Source organism: Anabrus simplex, chromosome 2 (assembly GCF_040414725.1).
Source record: "Anabrus simplex isolate iqAnaSimp1 chromosome 2, ASM4041472v1, whole genome shotgun sequence".
Taxonomy (NCBI): domain Eukaryota; kingdom Metazoa; phylum Arthropoda; class Insecta; order Orthoptera; family Tettigoniidae; genus Anabrus; species Anabrus simplex.
In genome coordinates this window covers 1053774941-1053798044 of record NC_090266.1, presented here as the reverse complement: position 1 = coordinate 1053798044, position 23104 = coordinate 1053774941, and the positions used below count along the sequence as shown (strand labels likewise).

Here is a 23104-nt window from a genome sequence, read left to right as displayed (position 1 = left end):
TGATCTTACAAAGAGGATTTGCTGTATATTAGCTGTGTAGGGACAGGATAAATAATGAATCATACAAGAGAGTTTACACTGACACAGCCTTGGCTTTCTTGGATGAGTTGAGAACAGACATAGCAAGACCACTTGATGCTATATGCTATTACTGTACTTGCCTATAACACGCCCTTTATCCTTACTTTTAAACTTCAAAAATAGGTCAAAATTTTACTTAATGGTTAGGTTGGCATGGTTTTAAAAATAGAAAAAGGAACCTCCAGCATCTTTAAATCAGCATGCTCAATAGTTGTTCCAATGTATACTTTATGCAAAAAGTGATATTAGCACATTTATAGTTTCGTTTTTGAGTTTTGACTTGACAGTTAACCGGAAGTCAGAATATGATGCCAAAGTGCTACGGATACAAACAGCTGATTTATGATACACAACACGAACGGAAATGTATATATTGGAATATGTCCATAATCAATTATTCTTTGTAACAACATACATAATTCATGTAAGATGAACAACAATACAAAACACATTTAGGATAAGACTACAATATAAACATATATCAGTGTTCGAAAAGATAAAACGTGAGAAAATTAAATTACATTTCTACTCACCATGTAGAAGAGCTCACGTTGCTGTTAGATTCAATTTCCCGTAAGGAAGGAAATAATCCTACAAAGGGAATACACTACTCATTTCTGAGTTGCTATCGGCATTGTCATCGCCTGTAGAGGTTTCACTCTCACCTGACCCTAAAGAGATTATAAAATCTTCAACTTTCTTTCTCCCAAGCTTTAATCATCTCAGATTTCATGTGCCTCACAACGTTGCTCCAGTCCTCCGCACTAATGCGGCCTACGGCTTCGAAAATGTCTTTCAACTTCCGAAACTGTGAAGGGTTGGTTATTCTCAGCTACATAATCCTTCACTTGTGCCCAAATCAGTTCTGTGACGTTAAAATGGCAATTGCAAACAATTTCCCGGACCTGGCTCCTTAGTGCAGTACCGCGCCTGAAAGGCTTTCTTCTCTTGGGAGCTTCATCCTTAGACGTAGGCGTCGACGTGACAGAATATGAAATTCACATACGGGCCTAAAATTAACCTATTATATAACTACCGAACGAAATATTAAACTAAGCTACTATATAAACTAGGTCACTGTTGTACATTGTTACACACTATTCACTACAATATAATGGGCTATACTATTAAAAAATACTGAACAATACATTTATAAACTCTACACTACGAAATATAAATGAAGAACAACCTAGCACAAAGACCGCCAAAAGAACTGAGCACAATACAACACACAGCTGATAGCACGTGGTTACAGTAAACAACAGATTGACACCACTGCTAACCGGAACTGGAATTTAACGCGCTCTATCGGAGCGATTGGCTGGCTATGATTGGCTGTTGATTGATTCACTTACCCTCCGCCAAAAGGCAGCGCTCAAATGTCAAGTCGAAACTCATAACTGAACTATAAACAGTTTTGTATTTTGACCTTTCACGCATCTCTAACTTCTGAGTTCTAGTTGAAAATGTTTTGCCCTGGCTGGTGTCACGCGGAGATGCAAAAGATTCCACCCAAGAGACATGAATGTTCGTCTAGCATGGTCACAATGTCGTACCGTTTATTTCCTTAAGATCTGACTGACGTATGCAGATGCTTATGTACTAATTAATTAACCTAAACCACTATGATATTAACTTATACTATCGATGAGAAATTCGAGAATAATTTGTTTCATGGAAAGATGTTCTGTTTAAAAACTATCATATTTGGAATATCAACTACAATATTAATTAGAGAAGCAACACAAATGGATGTTAGTAGTAATTGGAAGTCAGATTAATAAAAAACAATCCTAATCCCTGACTTTTGTTAGTTATGCTTTTTACATCATCAAATTCTTATCACAATCATGCATGTTGGCCGCAATAACAATCTTCAAAATCCAACAAATCAAAAAAGGAAAACTAACATTCACATTGCTGAAGGCTTAATTCAAAATGTAAGTCCATCATTCACTTAATCTGTCTTCTGGTTAATAAATAAAATTAACGAAATCTTGTTCTCTTGTCACTCATATTCTCTGGCCCCAAAATGTGTGTCTCAGTATGCTGTTATCTTAAAATCATCATTTAATTCATCAAAATTCTAGCTAAGCAATTTGAACGCACCAATAACCTGTTCGTACCGCTATCACTCGTGTCCATAAGTGATCAAGGAAATATAGGACAACGTTATGATCCAAGGTTGCGCAATAAAAATGAAATCAACCTCCTCTGAACTCTGCCAGCAGCTGCACCTAAATAACAAATCCCTGAAAATACAATCATTACCAACAATAATGATTCAAGATCTTCGATGACTATGCAGCCTCTGGTATCCTGTGTAAAAGACACCTGAAAAATCTACTTTCGACTCTAAGCACCAACTTTATAATCTATCAGATGAATATTAGCTAGCAGGAAGATCAATCTACACACTACTCACAAATAACGTTTACACATTTCTTCTGTGACATGGCTCACATCTGCATGGTGTTATTAAATAGGGAAGATCTTAAGTCATCCTTTGATATTTGTGTGCAATTACCTATATTGTATCTCAAATTAAGGTATCATTGACGATCATCATCATACAAGCATCTTCAATACACCTCGAAAACTTTATCACCAACATCGTACTCATGCCTAAGTAGTCGTTACTCATTGAAAACTTACAACCTGTTTTCCAGTCATTGACCGGGTCAGGGATGGAATGAATGAAGTAGGTATAGGCTATTAGTACGATGGGGTCGCCACTCCCAGAGTGATTTATTAATGACTGATAGATGCTATGAAATGAGAATGGAGAGTGTTGCTGACAGGGAAAACCGGAGTACCCGGAGAAAAACCTGTCCCGCCTGCGCTTTGTCCAGCACCAGTCTCGCATGGAGTGACCGGGATTTGAACCACGGTATCCAGCGGTGAGAGGCTGCCGCCTGAGCCACGGAGGCTCTCGTTACTCATTATTACCATTAAATTAACATGCATGATGAAACCAATCTCTACTTCAAACAAAACACCACCGGGACTTCTGAAATTGCATTATTCCATTAAATGCGTAACCCCAATGAATTATTTCTCATCAAACCACACAACATTAATCATTCATATTATTCGATGATCCTATTACAAAACCTCTATCTTATACACGTCATGCTCAGCGAATTCTCGTTTAATTTTTAAACATACCCTGGCACATTTTTTTACGAAGACTATTCATCCTGGTACCACCAACTCAATATCAACGCAATACTATTGCCATCATACTCGTGAAGACTACGCCTAATATGAAAATACAATCGGAGATGACCGGGGGTCGAAAAATACCGGGCGCCCAGTCGCCATGGCGCACGAAATTTTTTGTCTGGCGCCTGAATTTTGAAATTCGGTTTTGAAAATTTATTTTCAGAGATCAGGAGTTCCCTTACATGTACGTTGTAAAGTACCAAGTCGTAACTTATGGTGTTTCTCGTGTTTACTGTAGCTTATATATTCTAATATCTGCAATAAACATTTTCACTGCTTTTGGCAGTCTTGAAATTCTGTAATTGGCGCTTCGTACTTTGGAACTTGGCGTTTCAGTTCTGCACGAGAGCTACCCCGCGATCGTGAGAGACATCGCTGTAACCCGTCATACAAGTAGCCTTTCATGTGGACGTATGGAGAAATGCAGAAAACTACTGCGTTAAATTATTCCACGAACATCACATTACCGCCTTCGTTCCCGAGACTAGCCGACTTCCGTATAGCGACTGACACTCAGGAGCCGTCTCAGCTATATTCGTTGTTACTCGGCTCATAGAGCCAAGCGCATCGTGTCGTCACTAGTTCTGCTCACTTTTGATTATTTGAGAATCTGTATTATTGAATTATAAAAGAGTCATGAATAACTTTGTGTGCCCAGTATGTTCTACCGGTACATCCTTTAATTGTAGACAGACTAGACTTTCTTTCCTTTCTTGTAGGGTATGCTTTCCCGAAGATCCCGCGCAAAAATATGCTTTTTCTCAATCTGTAGCTTGCGGTAGTCAGATGAAGTTTGTTAAAACGAGGACTTTATTTCATTTTTGAGAATTCTTGAGTGAAGTTATTCATGAAGCTTGTGTATTAACTTGGTGTGCTCAACATGTGTTGTACATGCTTTAATTATAGAAAATTGAATCGCCATTTTAAGATGAAACATTCAAGTGAAGCAGTGATATTTACATGTAACTTCTGCATCTACAATATTATGTGGGCTTCCACCATAAAGATATGATAATGTGAATATTTGTGAGTAGATGTATGCCTTTTCTAATAATATTAGCCACTTATTTTCTGTTTAGGATGTTAGAAATGATGCATGTATACGAAGTAGCATTAGAACTGATAATAAACTGGGCACGCAGTAGCATTGTGAGCGTGAGCCTATAATTATGTTCACAATATTCCTTAATACTCTGAGCTCGAGGAGAGTAAAAAACCTTAGTTTCAAAAAGGTCAAGCAAATGGAGGGTGTGTGAATATCTTGCGACGACGATTATGCGCGATTTTAGCTGATGACGGCTCCTGAATGTCAGGCGCTAGAACAAAAGTGACTAGAATAGCCAATCTAGCCGTTCCTAAACTATTACCGCCAAAGCAGTGCTGATAAATTCCCGTGGAATTCATCCTTTGCATTTAAGACATGCGAAATGACGGTTTATCAATTCTTGTATTTTTGCTGAACATTATTCTCACTTTTAATTTAATTAAAGCATTTTTGTATTGAACGGTTTGCACTTTAGAAAATAATACGGTTGTTTTCATTCCTGTGCGGTGGTGGAAAATTGGCAGCGTTGCATCAGACATCGAAGCCCGCGAACTCGTAAACCGTTTAACTCTGGTGATTTATTGTAGTCTGCTACGTGCTTTACGTTTCTGTGTTATACTTCAGAAAATTGGCAAGATGAAACGAACAAAGCCGCACAAATTGACTGATGGGAGTAAAAAACAGTGTACTCTTTCAGATTTCTTCGTAAGTAGGCCCGTAAATGTTACACAATGTGGTACAGAAGCGAGTGAATGTGAGAAAACACTTGATGGAAGTGCCAATTATAGTGTTCAGGACGACAATGACCAGAGTGAAATTTATGGTGTTCAAAACAATGATAAGTCAAACATTGAAAATACGTCGAAATATCAGTCAGGCAAACGGAAATTTCAGAAATCGTGGTGTAAATTACTGCCGTGGCTGCACTATGAAGAAGGAATTGCGAAGAGTGAATTGTGCAGTAAATTTCCTAGTATTGCCGACCAAAATTCTAAAGTTGTATCCGGATTTTCAGGACGGTTTAAACTGGAAACTTTTAAAAACGCGAAAAATCCTATCCTCACTTGAAGTGTCAGGACGCTGAGAGTTTCAAGAAAAATCCCGAATGTGGACCTTTAGCTGAGTGCGTAAAGAAAATGGATGCTAATATGTTACAGCATATGAACGCATTGTTCATGGCATCTTATCATATTGCAAAAAATAACAGACCCTACACTGATTTGAGTGATACAATGTAGAGAATTTATTTTATACATTGCCTCAGATCTTCGTGAAGATTTGGTATGTGAAATTAAGGAAAGTTCATATGTCAGTATCTTACTGGATGGATCAACAGATAAATCTGATGATGAGGAGCTTGTACTTTACGTTCGTTTTTTAAAAGAAAATAAGGTGAAGGAGACATTTCTTTCTGTTGTGACATTGGAGGATGCAACAAGTGATGGCTATATGGAAGCTCTGGAAACAGAATTGCTTCAGTTAGGGCTTGGAGAACTCTTCACAGGTACAAAACTAATCAGTATAGGAACTGATGGAACACCATGTATGATTGGTGTTCGTAATGGTTTGGTAAAAAAAAAATCTGAAGAACTTGAGAACTTGGTAAACGTTCATTGTGTTGCACATCAACTCCAACTCACCGTTCTTCACTCACTGAAAAATGTGAATCTTAAAATCATTGATGAAATTGATTCTACACTCGGGAAACTATACAAGTTTTATCGACATTTGCCGAAACGACTTCGCAAACTGAAGAAAATTTCGGAGTTACTGGAATGTGAAATATCTAAATATCAAGTTAGATGGGTAGCAAGCAAATTAAATGCTTTGCATGCAGTTGTCAAAGACTGGGAATGCCTAGTGGTGCATTTAGAGAGTATTTCTGAAAGGAAAGGCGAAGAAGGAATCGCGGGTAAAGGTCTTCTAAAGAAGGTCAAGGACTTCAAATTTGTCATCACAATTCACTTCTTGTATGATCATCTGAGTATATTCAAAAGACTTTCACTTGTACTTCAGAGGCATGATGTGATTTTAAGTCAGATAAGAGTGCATGTAAATATTGCAATTAATTCATTGCAGCAACTTCAGAACACAAAGGGCCCAATGGAAGAAAAAATTGTTTCTGCTAAAACACTTTCAGGAGTTTTCAGTGGAATACAGTTATCAGGTGTGTCGGATAAGAATTTCACGACCGACAAGGAGCATATTTTGGCAAGTGGGATTAACTTTCTGCCGGACACATTTCTTCAAAATGAAGATATATATTTTTTTTTTGCTAGGGGCTTTACGTCACACCGACACAGATAGGTCTTATGGCGACCATCGGATAGGAAAGGCCTAGGAGTTGGAAGGAAGCAGCCATGGCCTTAATTAAGGTACAGCCCCAGTATTTGCCTGGTGTGAAAATGGGAAACCACAGAAAACCATCTTCAGGGCTGCCGATAGTGGGATTCGAACCTACTATCTCCCGGATGCAAGCTCACAGCCGCACGGCCAACTCGCCCGGTAAAATGAAGATATTCAAAGTGGCACTGGTGTTTATGACACATATTCCTGGCCTTCAGGAAAACAATTGGAAAATTATGGCAACAGTGAAATACAGCTTCTTGCTTCTCATTTTTCAAAACACCTTCAAATTGAGAACAACGTAGAAGATCTACTGAGCGAGTGGTACGAGTTCAAAATAGTCGGGAAAGATCTTCCACTGAGTGATCTACTTGAAAAATCGCTGACTATGAAAGGACGATTTCCTATTTTTGGAAAGCTCCTCAGTATAGTGGCAACAATTCCTATATCGACCTCATCATGTGAGCGAGTGTTCAGTACATTGAATATAACTAAACACAAACTGCGAACCAAGCTTGCTCTGAAGAACTTAAGTGATCTCATGATATCTTTGAATGGACCATCTATAAAAGACATTGATGCAAGAAAATCTATTGATCGTTGGTATTTTGGTGGGAAATCAAACAGGCATATGTAGTATAATTTCAAAAGACGCTGACCTTGAAGGCGACTGGTGACTATTTGGTTTAGTATTTCTTAAAATATAAATTGTTTCTATTCCATTCCTATATGAATTGATAGACTAGACTACTTTGGGACACATTTCAAAAACAATACATAGTTTAATCCTAGTCTAACCTGTGGTTTTTATAATGTTTATTTGCAAGAAATATGCTGGCTCCTGATAAAAAGGGGCTGGCTACTGAATTATTTCTACTTCTTTCTACCCCAGGAGATGACTCTAATTCACGCACATATATATAATCACTTCAAGATTCCTTTCAAATAACATATATCTGAACAATAAATCAAACTGAATCTTACTTACAATGACATTATCTTAACACATGCATCGACCATGCCTAAATTTCACCTGTATGATATCTAGTATTGGCCATTTAGATTTCCATAACGTAGCGTGCGTTAGATCATAATTTCCAGTATTTTTCACAGTAAAATCACAACATTTGTACTCATTTGAAGTAATGATTGATGACTATACAGTAGCATTCGAGTTCTATGTCTAGGCAGGTCACATTTTTGACACCACGGAATTACAGTATACTACTCTACCTTAAGCAACTACATTGCAGGATAGATATAAGACTTTTGAGTACTTACTGGGCCGTTGACTTCAGGAAGAAGACACCTCTCATTTCTCGGTCTTAATTTTATCCATTGGTATCCATCTCAATACACTTCCATTCCGTCAGGACCACATCTTGAATTAGCTCGTGCTGGGATTTACAAACATCTTATAAATTTCTTTCGTGTTACTCGACACTGTGGTACCTGAAACATGTAATATAATATTAGTGTAATGCTACACACATGAATACCATTCACAATGTTATTAGTTAACACTCGCCTCAGTATTTTGGGAGAGAATCAAATACATCTTTTCTCTTTAAAATAAGTTATTCGTATTACTTGTAATAATCTCGCAATCCAAGTCAGCTTTTTATGTGATTCTTTCCTAATCGTGTGCGACACTTCTAAAGCGTACAGAATCCTTTTTCAACTAACTGTATTGTTCTTTTCTGAAACAAAATCCAATGCTAGACTGTAATAATAAGTCGGTTTGCATTTGAAGACTCTTCCTAGTTCCTTAGCCTCCCGTATGTTTTTGACGTTAAGTACGTAACCTCTTTGATACAGAGTGCTCCTAAAATCATTGACATCGGCAATGGAATTCATTTAACAGTCACCTTATAGTTTGACATGCCAGTCCGACTATTTCATAATGAATCTCGATTCTCAAATTGTTTTGAAGTAGATAGATAAGGCAGAGATGCCAACTATTACGATTCAATCGTAATAATTACGAATTACCCATCACAATTACGCCTTTACGAATCACATACCTCAAATTACGATATTTGTTGATTTTCAAATCTAAGTGTATGAAATGTTCAAAAGTATAGACAAGGAATGCCATTACAGCTTTAATTCTCTGAATATTATTTTCGGATTTCTCAGTAATTATTTATACCCCTTACCTGTCCGTCATTTGAGAATATTTAGATTTTTCTCGCGCCAAACTCGGTGTGTGCTTCCATTGCCGGAGAAATCGGCACCTGTGAAGTGGTATATTTTGCAGAGCTGTTGTCTTCGTCACATGACCAGACTTCCATTCAAATATGCAAGTTGTTTTGCCTTTGTTTTGGCGGCGAAGTGGTGAGAAACTCCGTTTCATTGTGGATACTGTGTGCGTGACTGAAGTATTTATTGCGATTTTAGTTGCCAAATTTACATATATTGCTCTTGTAGGATATATGCTAATCATGTGTTACAAAATGCAAAAGGTTTGAAATAATGAAGCAACTTATTGTGCAGGAAGTTACAGTGATTAATGACTCTAGTAATAAACCAAAAGTAGTTAAAAAATTTAGGGAGCAATACTTGAAAGAATGGCCCTGTTTATTGCGTTCCTCAAAATCTCATTCACGCGTGTTTTTGTAGTGTGTGTAGCCGCGAATTTTCAGTTGCGTATGGTGACGAAGAACAAGACTGAGTTCTGTGCTAATATGAACACCGGGTTACGTAGCGCATACCTATCTACGAAATGTCACTGTAATATTTGTCCCAAATGGAACATAATAATTGCTTTTACACAAATACACTCGAAAATATGTGGTAAATTAAGAAATAGTACGAAATGTTTTACTTGAAGAGAATGATATGGATACATACTTTACAACCTTACAACTATTTTTTTCTGCTACGTCGCAGCGCTTCCGTATGTGTTTTGTTTTGTCTAACACTTTCGTGTGTGATGTCTTTGCTCACTGAAGTTGTTTACATTAATTAGGTGTCGTTTTCTTCATGTTGCCCATTCGATTTGCCCTAACTCATTCATAAATGATATACAGTATTTATTGGTCATGGGATCATGCTATTTTCCTTTCAACAAAAAAGTTATATATTTATTTTGCTGTTTGAACTGCCCGCGCTAGTCACATGGACAAAGATAATGAGAATTCACAGACATAGCACTCCCATTCGTCAGTGCTAGCCCTGGACCTCAAGAAAGAAACAAAAGACGGCACGGGAAGCGGAACACAACACAAGTGAGTCCTACTAAAGCCTGTAAGAACGTATACATATTTCTCTAGTAACGATGGTATTGCGTAATTTACTGCAGATTTTTCACTCCATTTGTGTAAAAGGAATGATTATGTTCCATTTGGGACAAATATTACAGTGGCATTTCGTACATAGGTATGCGCTACATAACCTGAACACCGAACTGTTAAATGCTCTGTTAGTGCAGAGGAAGCACACGATATCAAACGGAATAGCATGTCACCAGTGTACGTTTACCAAACAGCAACTACAGTACTCAACAAAAGAAATGATCCTTCAACCTTCCTCAGATATTTACTGCAGATCACCTGTTACTTTAGCGGGTAAGAATCATACACTCTTTATATGCCAGTCTTTGAATATCTGGTTGAATTGTATGTTGTTCATTAATTTTTCAATGATATGTACGTTAGTAAGATCTCGAAAAAAGAAAATTCTACGGCCGCCACGCCCGTCAACCCCCCCCCCCGTGCCCGAACGGCTACAGTACGAATTGCCTTTCTTGAAAGTTGGCATCTCTGATAAGGTATGGCCACCGTATGTAGATTGAACTTGGCCCGTTTGATCCAACTTTTTCCATGGCCTCCGCTACACATTCCTGTCGTTGATGTTTCTCACCATTTGTTTACATTTATTCATCTGCCTGAAGAAACTGCAATGTTTATTCAATACCGTATTTTCGTACTATGACATTCCGTTACCGCCCATAATTTAATAGGATACCATGAGTTTCTGAGCTTATTATTTTACCGGTACCTTCAATCCGTTGTTTAATTGTTCAGTTAAGCGAGTTATTTGAATTACTGACGTACATGGACGTATGATTTCGTTAACTTTACATTACTCTGAAGTTCCAATGCTTCCTTTAACTCTAATCCAACAGTCATTGGAAGGTTATAGTATCAGCCCTGCTCAGTTACCACAGATGACTGGTGACATGACTAAACACGGCGCCTGCACCACAGCCATATAGCTTTGTGCGGAATTCAAGGCTGTGCAGCGTTACAATGTTGAAGATCTTGCAACAGAGCTCTGAAATTCGATCACTCGTTCGGTATAATCTGATGCAAGCCGTGGCACAGTGATATCCTTTCCTGCAAATTTAGTCCATTCTAACATGTAAAATATTCTGACCAACCTATACTTCCCTTTAAAAAATTCCGCATTAGCAGGACCGTGCAATTTCACATCATTTCATGAGTTACAGCATTGCCATTGTCTCATGCTTCCGTAACTCACTCCCGAACTTTGTATCAACGTTTCATATTTTCCTTTCTTCACACCACGGAAGGAATTAGTTGCCTTTTTTTTTCCCCCTTCCAATGATATCCCTCTCTGATTACGCCAGTAATGAATCGTGCACAGCTGCTCTTTGTATTTATGACTCCACACTCCACTTTCTGTAGCATATTCTAATACCTTTAACTTGAAGGATGCCATAAAACTTATTCTCTTGCACATTTTCACTCCTGCTTGTGTACTAGACTCTTTTGTAATTACGCACTGCATACTCCCATGAGGAATGCAGAGTTCGGAAGCTGGAAAGGCAATTGAGAAATGTAGGGTAGTGGGAAGGAGTGGCTAAGGCCATCACAGGCGGTGCAGAAGCGTGGCTTTTACTCTTAACTGAAATGTTCTTGTTTCCTGGTCACTGGATAGAATTTTTCCAATTTTTTTCCAATTCCTTCTTTTTTTTAAAAAAATAGATTTTTCCCTGTAATAGTTGAAAATTAAGAGTGGGTGTTATTAGGCAAGAAAATATAATACGTCTGATGTGGAAGCCAAATTCTCACGATGGCAATTGTTGTGGCAAGAGAAGCAAATGTTAGTAAATGTGGAACTCCTTCGACACATGCAGACTGTTTTTGAGTCATTTCCTCGTGAAATCATATACAGCAGTGGTATTCAAAGTGTGGTACACGTACCACTAGGGGGTACCCGGAGTCTTTTCAAGAAGTACGCAAATTTATCGTAGCTTCTGTTTTCAGCGAGAAGTTCAGAAATTAGTTGAGCCTGCTCATTTTCAACAAAATATTCAGTGCTTTTGTCCACCACTGCACATAGTCCCCTTTCTGAACTATTCATTACAGAATACATGTTGGTTTGTAGGATGCCTCCCATTGACTAGGTATATAAAAATGGTTACTTATGTTACCTTGCTTTTGCATCGTAACCCCGGGTAGAACAGGAATGATGTTACGCCCAACAAATTTTCTCAATTTACAAATATTAGAAATGGTGCACCATTAAATTTCATCTATTTTTAACATTATTTTAACATTCTCAAATTTAATAAATTTAAATGTGGGAGTAACGGCTAGGGTGAATAAGCGTGAAGAGTCTGACAATTTCTAGTGGAGGAAGCACCCACCCAAAATATGCCCTGAGGCATAGATCCATTAAGTCGCATGAAACAAAAACGTATGGACAATCCAGAAGAAAAATATTTAAACACACAAGCCCCAAAATTTAAAAAATATATCAATAGCAGATCAAGCAAACCGAAATTCGAAATAAAATCAAATGGATTAGTAAACAAACTACCGTATAATCCCGAATACCACCTGCAGTTTTGCCCCCAAACTATTGCTTTTAAATCTTGGGTGCAGGTCGTATTCAAGCTGTTTACATGGAGTATTGAGATAGATTTGAATATGGTTACTGTACTCAATATACCACATGTAAACGGCATTCAGGTCTTACTGTGTTTAGTTGTGTTCTAGAAAACAAGATTGATTTTTTTCAGTACACTTACAGTGGCATGTAAACGTGAAATGTAAGGTAATGAAATCCGGTAAATCAATGAATATGGGTAAATATGCGGTAAATATGAAAGCCGTTGTTGCAGATGCTCGATCATCATTTGTTTCACAAGTGTTGCTGACATCCTGGGTGCGGGAATAGCTGATCTCACGGGATATCGTACTTTGCGAGAGTCGAGACTGTTAGTTACGAAAGTCTACCTCGCTCACGTTCGAGTTCTGTATCTGTCCCGTGAAGTTGCTGTCTTAATAGTAAGCGATGGATTCAAAACGGCGTCTTCGGTCATTTACATTGTGTGAGAAACTTAGTACGATATTGATGAATCGTGTATTCGCGGTTGGCGGAAGAAGGAAAACCTTCTAAAATGTAACGGCAATCACAGAGCGTTCCGCGGGCGGAGTGCAGTGTTTCCGGCAATTTACGAACAACTCCACAAATTTGTGATAGAGAAACGTGAGTTAGGATATGGTGTTTCTAGTGAAATGTGTCAATTGAAAGCACTAGAGATCTCAGAACACAGTTCCGAAACAGTTATTGGAGAAAGGGATTGTGCATTCGGGGACGTACGGCTATTTCACAATGTCTCCATGGGACGTATGAAGAAAAATTAACGGCTTTTCAGCGTCACCTTCATTTGAGGATTGGGATTGCTGACCAGACACCTGCCTATTTTGAAATGTCGTTGGAAAATACAGTTCTAAAAGGGTTCTAAAAGTGTAACCATCAGAACAGGTGGTAACGAAAAGCAACGATGCACGGTATTATTGTGTGTATTAGCGGATGGAACCAAACTCCCTGCATATTGCGCCCGAGTGATAGGGATTGTAATTTAATCATGATTTGATATCCAAAGGAGAATATGTTATGCGTATTGAAATGAAGAAAATTGGTTGACAATATTCAGACCTAAGTAATGTGGAAACACGGGCTGGCTGCGCCACCATCTGGAGCCGTGAGGATTAGCCTGTCACAATGGCTAGAGTGCTGCCTCTCGGTAGGGGGCCTATTAATTTACCAACCTGAAAATACGGATGTACACAAATGTTTCGTACAATAAGAGAAAGGCGAGCCAGAAACAATGGGAGGGTTGCAACATTAGCGCTGCGAAGATGTATTTGTGTCAGGCAGAAAATTTCCGTGATGTTACGTATTCTCGAAATTGGAGAATGGAAAAGAGCAGAGCCTCAGGGCATGTGCTTGTCATGTTGTTATGGAGGAAGATTCAAATCAACTGCTTGCTCTAGTCCAATCACAAAATTCAGTTGGCCAGCTGGGAATACCATTTTGAAAGATATGAAATGAAGTGTCAATTTATTTTCGAAAGTAATCATTAATTAATTCAATTATATGAATCAAATCAAGGAACTTTTTAGATGTCATGCGTAGAGGAATAATAGATAATAAGCTTCAAATTAAATAAATCGAAGACTGAATTTCCTGGAAACAAGGCGTCTCGAATGTTATTGGCCGAAAGATGACCCTGCCGTGAGAGACGCTACGAAACCCGCAAAATATTATGGAACGATATCGGTAAATATCTCCGAAATCTGCGATCGTTAGATCATATTAAACCAGGCGTATATTCTAGATGAGGGGATTAATCTGATGTCTCTTATAACTTCCAGTTCGGACTCCCTTGCCGATTTGAGAAATCCCCCCCCCGCTCTCCAAGGCATGACATCAGGTAATCCATCAGTAAAGCCCTCCATCAATAAATACGAGTGGAAAGAACACACTCTAACTCATTTTTACGGACAACCGCATGTACTTACAACCGCACTTACGTACTGTACTAATTTGCTTATGTAGCGCTAAATTGTATCCGGTGCTCGGGCAAAGTGACTTGTTACTCTGAATCAGGTCATTGTGTTCCAGTCACCCGCGGGTCGAGTAACAGTGAAAGCAGGTGTACTAAACTGTGTGACGGACAGTAAATGGAAATATTAGTGAATAATTGAGCCTGTACTGTAGGTAGCTGAAATAAAGTCGCCGTCATAATAAACACATCAAGAGTGCAACTTGATATTAATTTGGTCATGCCACGTCGGAGATCGTGAAGTGTGCCGGGCGATTTAGTCGACACTCTGTCGTTTTGTGTCCAGTCCTTTGTGCGTGAAAAGGACGAAGATAAATTAGTGTACATAAATAAAATTGGGTCTCTGGTAAATGGTAAAATTAAATTTGTGTGTCAGTGTTAAAATATTAAAATATTAAATCAGTGTTATAATGGCGGGATCCCGTGTAATAAAATGTGAAGGTGAAAAGAAACCAGCCGTTATGGAAGTGTAAGCCGGAGAAGGGCGAAATGGGCCTCTCGTTCGCAATGCCTGCCAAGGATTTCAACTACAGATGATTACCGCTATGTAAATTTATTTGGGGGATGTTACTATGACTGGGAAGGGAAACAGTTTTATTTTTGACTTGGTTACTTCATGTAACAAAATGGATTGCTTCAGAGTCCATTCTAAATTTAGTATAAACGGATGGAATTAAATTGCAGTATTGTAAATGTCGGGTCAAATAATGTATTTATTTTGTTGAACATATATTTCCGTAGGTGTAGGGTAATGATTTAAGTCATGCGTGGATTATAATATTAATCTAGTCGAGTTTTCCTCGACATTTGATTTTGTGTTTAATGTTCAAACTGACCCATAGTTTGCTCTTTATGTCAGTCAATTGACGACAATTTGTGTGATAATGTTATGGAAAATCCAGCCTGTGCGATGCCAGCGTTTTCCGTTGTGTTAATATATTTTTTTTATTAACGTTGACAAAATTAGTAGGGAATGTCAGAAACTAATAATGATAATAATAATTCATGAAATATCGTCTTTCAATGTGAACAGTGAGTAACATTAAATTTTGATTGGATAACATGTTAAGATAATCGGGAATTGTTGATGACAGAACAATTTTTCTAATTCGGAATTTAAAAATATGTGATAATTAAAATTTGTGAATTAATAATTATCAGTAATAATACCAGTGCTAATAAACCTCAAATGCTAATAAACATGTTGTTTAAATTACGGTCCAATATTTTATAAAGAAATGTCGGATATTTAATTTGCAAGTATTAGCCCGACCACGTAGGACTAATAATTATGGGATCATGATTGTCGAATTTAGGCGAATATAATTTCAGACTGTTGCGATTATTTGTGGAGAATGACCTCAGAAGTAAATCAGAGGAGAAGAGAGATGCTGTAAAAATCATGCAGTCAGAATATAAATATGTCGTACAATGTCGTCGATGAGAAATAAGTCGGTTGAAAACTCTGTGATTAATAATTGAATAAAATGATGTTGAGATATGAAGAGAGATGAATTCCGTATGGAACACTTACCGGATAATGAAGCTGTGTTGAAAGATAATGTGATACGAAGAAATGTATGAAATTAATGATAAACACAGAGAAATGAGTGTACAAATACGGGCAATGTAACAGAGTAAAATTGAATTACGTAGGGCAGGATTCAAACCCGTAACAGTACGTACGAAATAAATGGAAAGACTACGGACCCAAAGATTAAGAGGTTCAGATTCCACATAAATGATCATATGGTGTGATGGTTAAGAATGACAATAATAATAATAATAATAATAATAATAATAATAATAATAATAATAATAATAATTGTTGCAGACCTAAAGTTGGACTGTGTAAAATGAAGGGACGATGATAAATGTGTTAAAGAGGACTATAACTGATGATGTGAAACCAATTATAATAATAATAATAGTAATAATAATAATAATAATAATAATAATAATAATAATAATAATAATGTCAGGGTGGTGATAAATCGTAGTAACCCAGGATAATTATCATAATAATAAGAATAATAAGGAATTTTTTTTTTTGATCATGGAATATTAGTAAACACGACCGGCATATTGAGACATCTGCGGACGTGACCAACCTCATAACCCATAATAATAATAATAATAATAATAATAATAATAATAGTAAAATGCTATAATAATAATAATAATAGAATGATCATAGTAATAACATTTGTATTTCGCCTCCAGTAATAATAATAATAATAATAATAATAATAATAATAATAATAATAATAGATGCAATAATGTCTGACCGGAACGAGTTAAGGTTACACGGACGTCATTCGTATGATTACGCTAAATAGACGCAAATGATAATTTCGTGCATGAATGATAATTCTAATAATAATAATAATAAATTAAATTATTGAAGACGATATCCCTCAGTGTAAGACTCTGAACGGAGATAATAATCTTATGTTGACTCGTAACCAAGACAAATTGCCTTGCGGCCCGGTTTGTTTGTTTATTTTGCTTGAGGGATGAGAGGAGGTTATCGCCTGGTATTCCTGTTGCACACCGTGTTATGTCAGGGTGTCATCGACTTACTTAGATCAGGCGGTTGAGCCTGGCGATAATTAGATCACGAGTCAAATATTCATAATGGCAAGTTTAACTGGCATGTCAACAGCTGGTTCGATTATAGGGCTGTCTATAAAATACACCTTCCTTAATCATCTTAGCATTACTCAACCCGATTGCCGACATCGGGAAATGTAGATATTGTCAGAGGTACTCAATCTAATTTTAATCGGTAAAATGACGATAAATTTGATTTATTCTCGGGCTGTCAATGTAAAGAATGCTTGTCCTTGTGGACCATCAGATCGTATGGACACTGGTTTGATCCCAACGTGATCAAGGAGTGAATCATACCCCTAAGTTGCCATCCAGTTTTAAAAAAGAGTCCGGCTGAATGGACAGTGTGTTAGTTGAGGACTGGGTGAAGTGCGTTTGGCAACGTCACCCGGGAGCTGTGTTACAAAAATGAAACATGCTTGTGTTGGACAGTTACCGAGGACATACAGCTGGCGCCGTAAAAGATATGAAGAGGAAGGAAAAACCGATCATGTGATAATTCCTGGACGACTTGCTTCTATTCTGAAGTCGTTGGATGTGTGCGTGAACCAGCCTTTCAGAACTGCAATGAAACGGTTGTGCACCGAATGGATGTATGATGGTGATCGTGCGTTAACACCAACTGGACGAGTGAAGAGGCCTGAAGTGGGACAAACATGCAGCTGGATCAAGACCTCTTGGGCGCGCATTTCCAACGATGTAGTGTCCAAAAGCGTTAAGAAATGTGGAATTTCAAATTCAGTGGATGGTAGTGAGGACGACTATTCGTGGAAAGATGCTAGCGACGAAAGTTCCTGTGGTGAAACTTCAGATGACTACAGTGAATTGTGAATGACCTGAGTATTGGACCAATTTTATTTACGATTTTTGTGATGATTTTATTAATTGTATTTGTGGTATATTTAAAGAAAATTAAATAGGTATGCAAGTTATTTGATTTTTCATTTTTTCCCCGTATTTTGCCGTCTCAAATTTGGGGTGCGGGTCTTATTCGTTGGCGGGTGGTATTTGGGATTATATGGCAAGTCAAATCACATGGGGGACAAGAACAAACAATAATGCCAGACTCGGTAATCCATGCGTCCATACATACTGAGTATCAACGACGACACGGTGCCAAAATCCAAACAAAAGCAAATCTGCATCCTCACGTGAGAACAAAAGAAAGATGATCAAAGTTAGGCAAAAATGAAATAATTACGTCATTGGACAAAGTGGAGGGAAGACAGTGCAATAATACAAAGTTAAGCAAAATAATTTAAACGCTTTAAACACACCACTAGAACACAAAAATCTCCCACAAAATTTTATGTAAAATATCGCCTTTTTTAATATTACGGTTAAAATATATGCTTGAAATAATAAAAGATTAAAATATTTAGGACGTCCCAGAGATTAATGATTGTATGTTTATTTCCTAATCTTGTATATTAGATGAAACAATAATTAAACGAATTTTAAATAACTTGGAGAGATAAAAATATTCATGAGGAAATGACATTTATGAAACAAAATTAATAATAAATTTTAAACCTAAGAAAACAAAAATTGTGATTTGCTCAGCGCATGAAGTCAATATGAGGCAATTACAGAATCAAAACTAACCCAATAAATTAATAAACCATAACAGGACAAAATTAAAACCCGCATGAATGAGGGCAAGGGAAACAATATCCACAAAATGCAAGGAAATTAATAGAAATAACACACACACACCTAACGAAATAATACAAGAAATCACAATAAACAAACCAATAGGATAATAAGAGAGGGAAAATAAAATTTGGATAAGAAATGAATTTCCAAGTAACGATCAAGCAATGTACGAGTAATTTAAAATATCACCAAAATGGCACTCAAATGGCAAAATAGAAAGAGAATACGAAACCAAAACTCTCACCATGATTCCCAGAGTAAAACAATTACGTGAGCAAACAAAATATATTAAATGAAAATAGAAGAGTATTGAAGAATGCGATAATATCTTACCTGCGCTGACCCATGCGCTGGTAATCACCGACAAAATAAACAATATAAATATAATTTTGCACAATGAAAATTAAGAAATTATAAAAACGAATTCCTAAACATTATTATAAACTAGTTTTTATCCGATCCCTGTCGGTTTGGGCTTCATCTTAGTAGATTGGAGCAGAGACATCGCTAGATATGTCCGCGCTCAGCTCAGTCTAATGGCAGACTGCTTCATTCAGAACGTGACCGTATCGGCGTTAGTATCGGGTGATTTACGTGCGCTCTGGCTAGAGAGTCCGTACAAAGACTAGAAAGTTTATTCACTGTCAGATAACATCAGAGTCCACAACAGCCACACACTGCAGATACGGCCGCGACGGCAGAATCTTTCACACCAAACGCATGTAAAGACTCGTTTTGTAAAATGAGCTGAAGAAAATGTAGACATAATGTTCCTTCCATTTCTGGATTTAAGGTTAGGTGTGCCATTCAGACTCATAATTTAGAATACACAGTTTATAGTGGAGATAGTAATTTCTTATAATTGCCATTGTCACTTAATAATATAGCACTTTTTAAAAATTTTTGTTTTGAAATCCACTTAATGACTTAAGTTTCTTTTCAGTAGCATTGGATATAGTACAACAGTAATTGTTGCGTTTATAATACTGTATATACAGTGGAACCTCTATTATCCGTTCCCTGAAACTACGTTTTCCCGGATTATGCATTCAAATTACTTGGTCCCGCAAGCATTGTAATCAAATCATGTTGTAAAAATCCCGCATTATCTGTTCCTCGAAAATATGATTTCCCGGATCAACCGCCCAGAAATTTCACAGTCCCATCAACTCTAAATCCTCGATCAAGCGTTTTTCAATAAACTTTATCTCACGAAAGGACGACTAATGCTTGCTTATGGATCTTGGCGTTAAAGCCACGTCGTTCCAATAATTAGAGCAAGTACTGCACTGGAAAAGCGAAAAGTGAACTTGCATATGTAACCATCTTAACATCGCAGTCGTGTGGTAATGTTTAGAGAATCTCGGAAATCATAAAGCTGAGAATGGCCACAATTGTAGACACAGCGCATTTCGACAGCTGTACTTGAAGATGGAACGAGTTTCGTCAAATATTTGCACTTATAAAGCGTCCACATTATGTCCAGGGTTAGATGTTTACATTTTTACTTTTTTTTCAATTGTACCGTATTGCTGAACAGGTTTTCGGTACTTTCCACAGGTCACTCTATCGTCGCTGTGCTTTCAGACAGGAATCGAAATTGTTCCTTCTTAACACAAATCTAGTATTTTATTATTATCGTATACGATTATGTTATCGAGACCAGGACGGATGTTGCACCTTACATACAAAAAGCTATGGAAGGTCTTGGGATTGCCTGTTACTGTTTCGGTCCTAATGTAAGATTTGGAATTTTACGTTTTCATGTTAAAATGTCAAAAACTACAGTCGTTTTATTTGCACATGTTACATGGTTTGTAGTTTGTAGTATCATTTCCAACCCGTACTGACATGTGCAGCGAGCGCGCTTTCCAGCTGAGCTCAAGGTCACGAATAACCATAATTTCTGAAGTTTTTATGATTTTTTTTTTTTCTCTTTCCAATTTGATTTGATTAGCGACGGGCAGAATTGAATAGAATTCATTCGAGAACTTTCGAGAATCGATACTTCGAAACCATGTTCTCAAGTTCAACATAACCTTTATGTGTCGATGTAGGCCTAATTTACGTGGTATAAGATTTCTAGAATCTGACTACGAACAATATACCGTAGATTAAATTACAATGGAAGATTAAGAAAAAAAAGGATATCGCCATATTGTTGTACTGTTTTATACCTAAAGTGCTTTATTTTATTAGATAAGAGAATTAAAAACTACTTGAGGTCGATTGTAGTTTGGTTTGGCGTTATTATATTTTTGAAAAGTATGGCTAATCAAATTTGCTGAACTGAAATAAGTTTTCACGGGAAAATGACTAAGTTTCTCCTGTCAAACTGAAATTAAAGTACAGAGATTTCAAAATCACGTACTGGTAATAGTTTGATGCCGGTTTCGCGGTCTAATAATAAGGCCCGGGTTCGATAATCAGCCAGGTCAGCCATTTTTACCTAGATATAAAGGCTGGTTCCAGGTCCACCCCGCGTACGTGATTACCTTTAATTGAGGGGCTATCTAATGGTGAGATGGCGACCCCGGTCTAGAGAGCCAGGAGTAACGGCCGAGAGGATTCGTCACACTGACCGTGCGTCACCTCGTAATCTGCAGTCCTTCGGACTGAGCAGCGGTCATTTGGCAGGCAAAGGCCCATTGGGGTTGTAGTTTGGTTTGGGAGTGTTTGTAAGATTGTAATTATACATATTTCATTTTTGTGATGTTTTGCCAAATTGTAGAGGGTTTTCATTCACTCCCGTATTTTCCGTTTTCCCATGTTATAAGTTTTATTTTCGTGGTCCCTCCAAAAACGGAGAATCGAGGTTCCACCGTATATCATTCCTAGGCAGCGAAAACCTCATATTTCCACTCATTAGAAAACTGTTTCTCCATCTGTCTTGTGAAGGTTTGCTGCGTTGCCTGAGAAGGGAATAGAAGACTCCAGTGGTCGAGTAATTGGGCTATTGTTGTTAAGCATTAAAAAGTGCCAGGAATTCTCTGGCCATTGCTGACCACTCGGTTTCGGACTTGTATTAACTTCACTCCAATGGAGTTACACGGTTTCCTGTGCCAAACGGCGATGTGTAGACAATACATTATTGTTGTTATTGGGGAACAGAGTGGTGTAGTGACATAAGCACTTACCTTCATCCCGGCGACCGTGGTTTAATTCCCAGTTTTGCTGAGGTGGGATTTTCGGTTGAAAATCCTGCGGTGACTGCAAGAGCATGTGACCTTGAATTCCCCATCACAACTCTTTCGTGTTTCTGTGCGTGCAGTGACTGAGCAAGTGGGATGAGCTGCGGAAGATGATTATACGGTACTTAATATTATTTGGCATCCAGCGACAATAATTTGTTATTTCTGGTATAATCACAATATACTCGTACTTCGGGGGTTCGAAGGTAAAACAGTTAGATTTTGGGGATGCACCAACCAAAGAATTTGAATACCATTGATATACAACATCTTATATTATCCTTTCATACTGGCCTCATTCATGAATGTTAATATATTCTCCCAAGTAAACAAACAAATTGGAAACCAGTAGACAAACTTCCCAATGCTTCTTAGATTGTACAGTAACAACTCGATGCATTGTTTTTCATGGGGGAGGTGGAAAATGATGATGGATGCGGGAAAACGATAAATGCGGGTGACATAAAATAGGGGGGGAAGCAAAATAATAAAATATGGGTACTGTATTTGGGCATTTTTCCTCATGTAAATGTAATAATAATAATAATAATAATAATAATAATAATAATAATAATAATGATGATTGCTATGAACAAAACAGACTGGCAGAAATCAAAGATTTCAAGAAAAACAATACACGTAACTTCTACAGAACATTCAGAGATGAATTATCCAATTACCAGGCACCTAGTCTCTGTTTCAAACGTACAGATGGGACTTTGGAAACAAGTAATAAGGGAAATTGTGAACTAGCAAACCATTTCATGGACCTTTTAAACTGTGAATATCCGAAAAAACAATTCACCTATGAAAAACCAACACCTAATCCAGATTCAGAACCCCCCACATTACGAGAAGTCAAACAAATAATCAGAGTTTAAAAAACAACAAAGCACCAGGAGAAGATGGAATAATCGCTGAAATGTTGAAAATTGGTGGTGACAAACTGGCCCAGCGTATTCAAAATATCTTGCAGGACATCTGGTTTTCTGAAGAAATTCCGGAGGATTGGAAATGTACATTGATTCACCTACTTTACAAGAAAGGAGACAAATCAGATATTAATAACTACAGAGGAATTTTTCTCCTTTCATTGACGGTTTCCACTAGATTACTACAATT

At 37.5% G+C, this 23104-nt stretch overlaps 1 protein-coding gene across 2 annotated transcripts in view; it reads left to right on the top strand.

Moving 5' to 3' along the window:
* LOC136864668 (histone-lysine N-methyltransferase NSD2) overlaps nucleotides 1-23104 on the top strand; it is a 216267-nt gene that overhangs the window by 104061 nt on the left and 89102 nt on the right. The window lies entirely within an intron of this gene.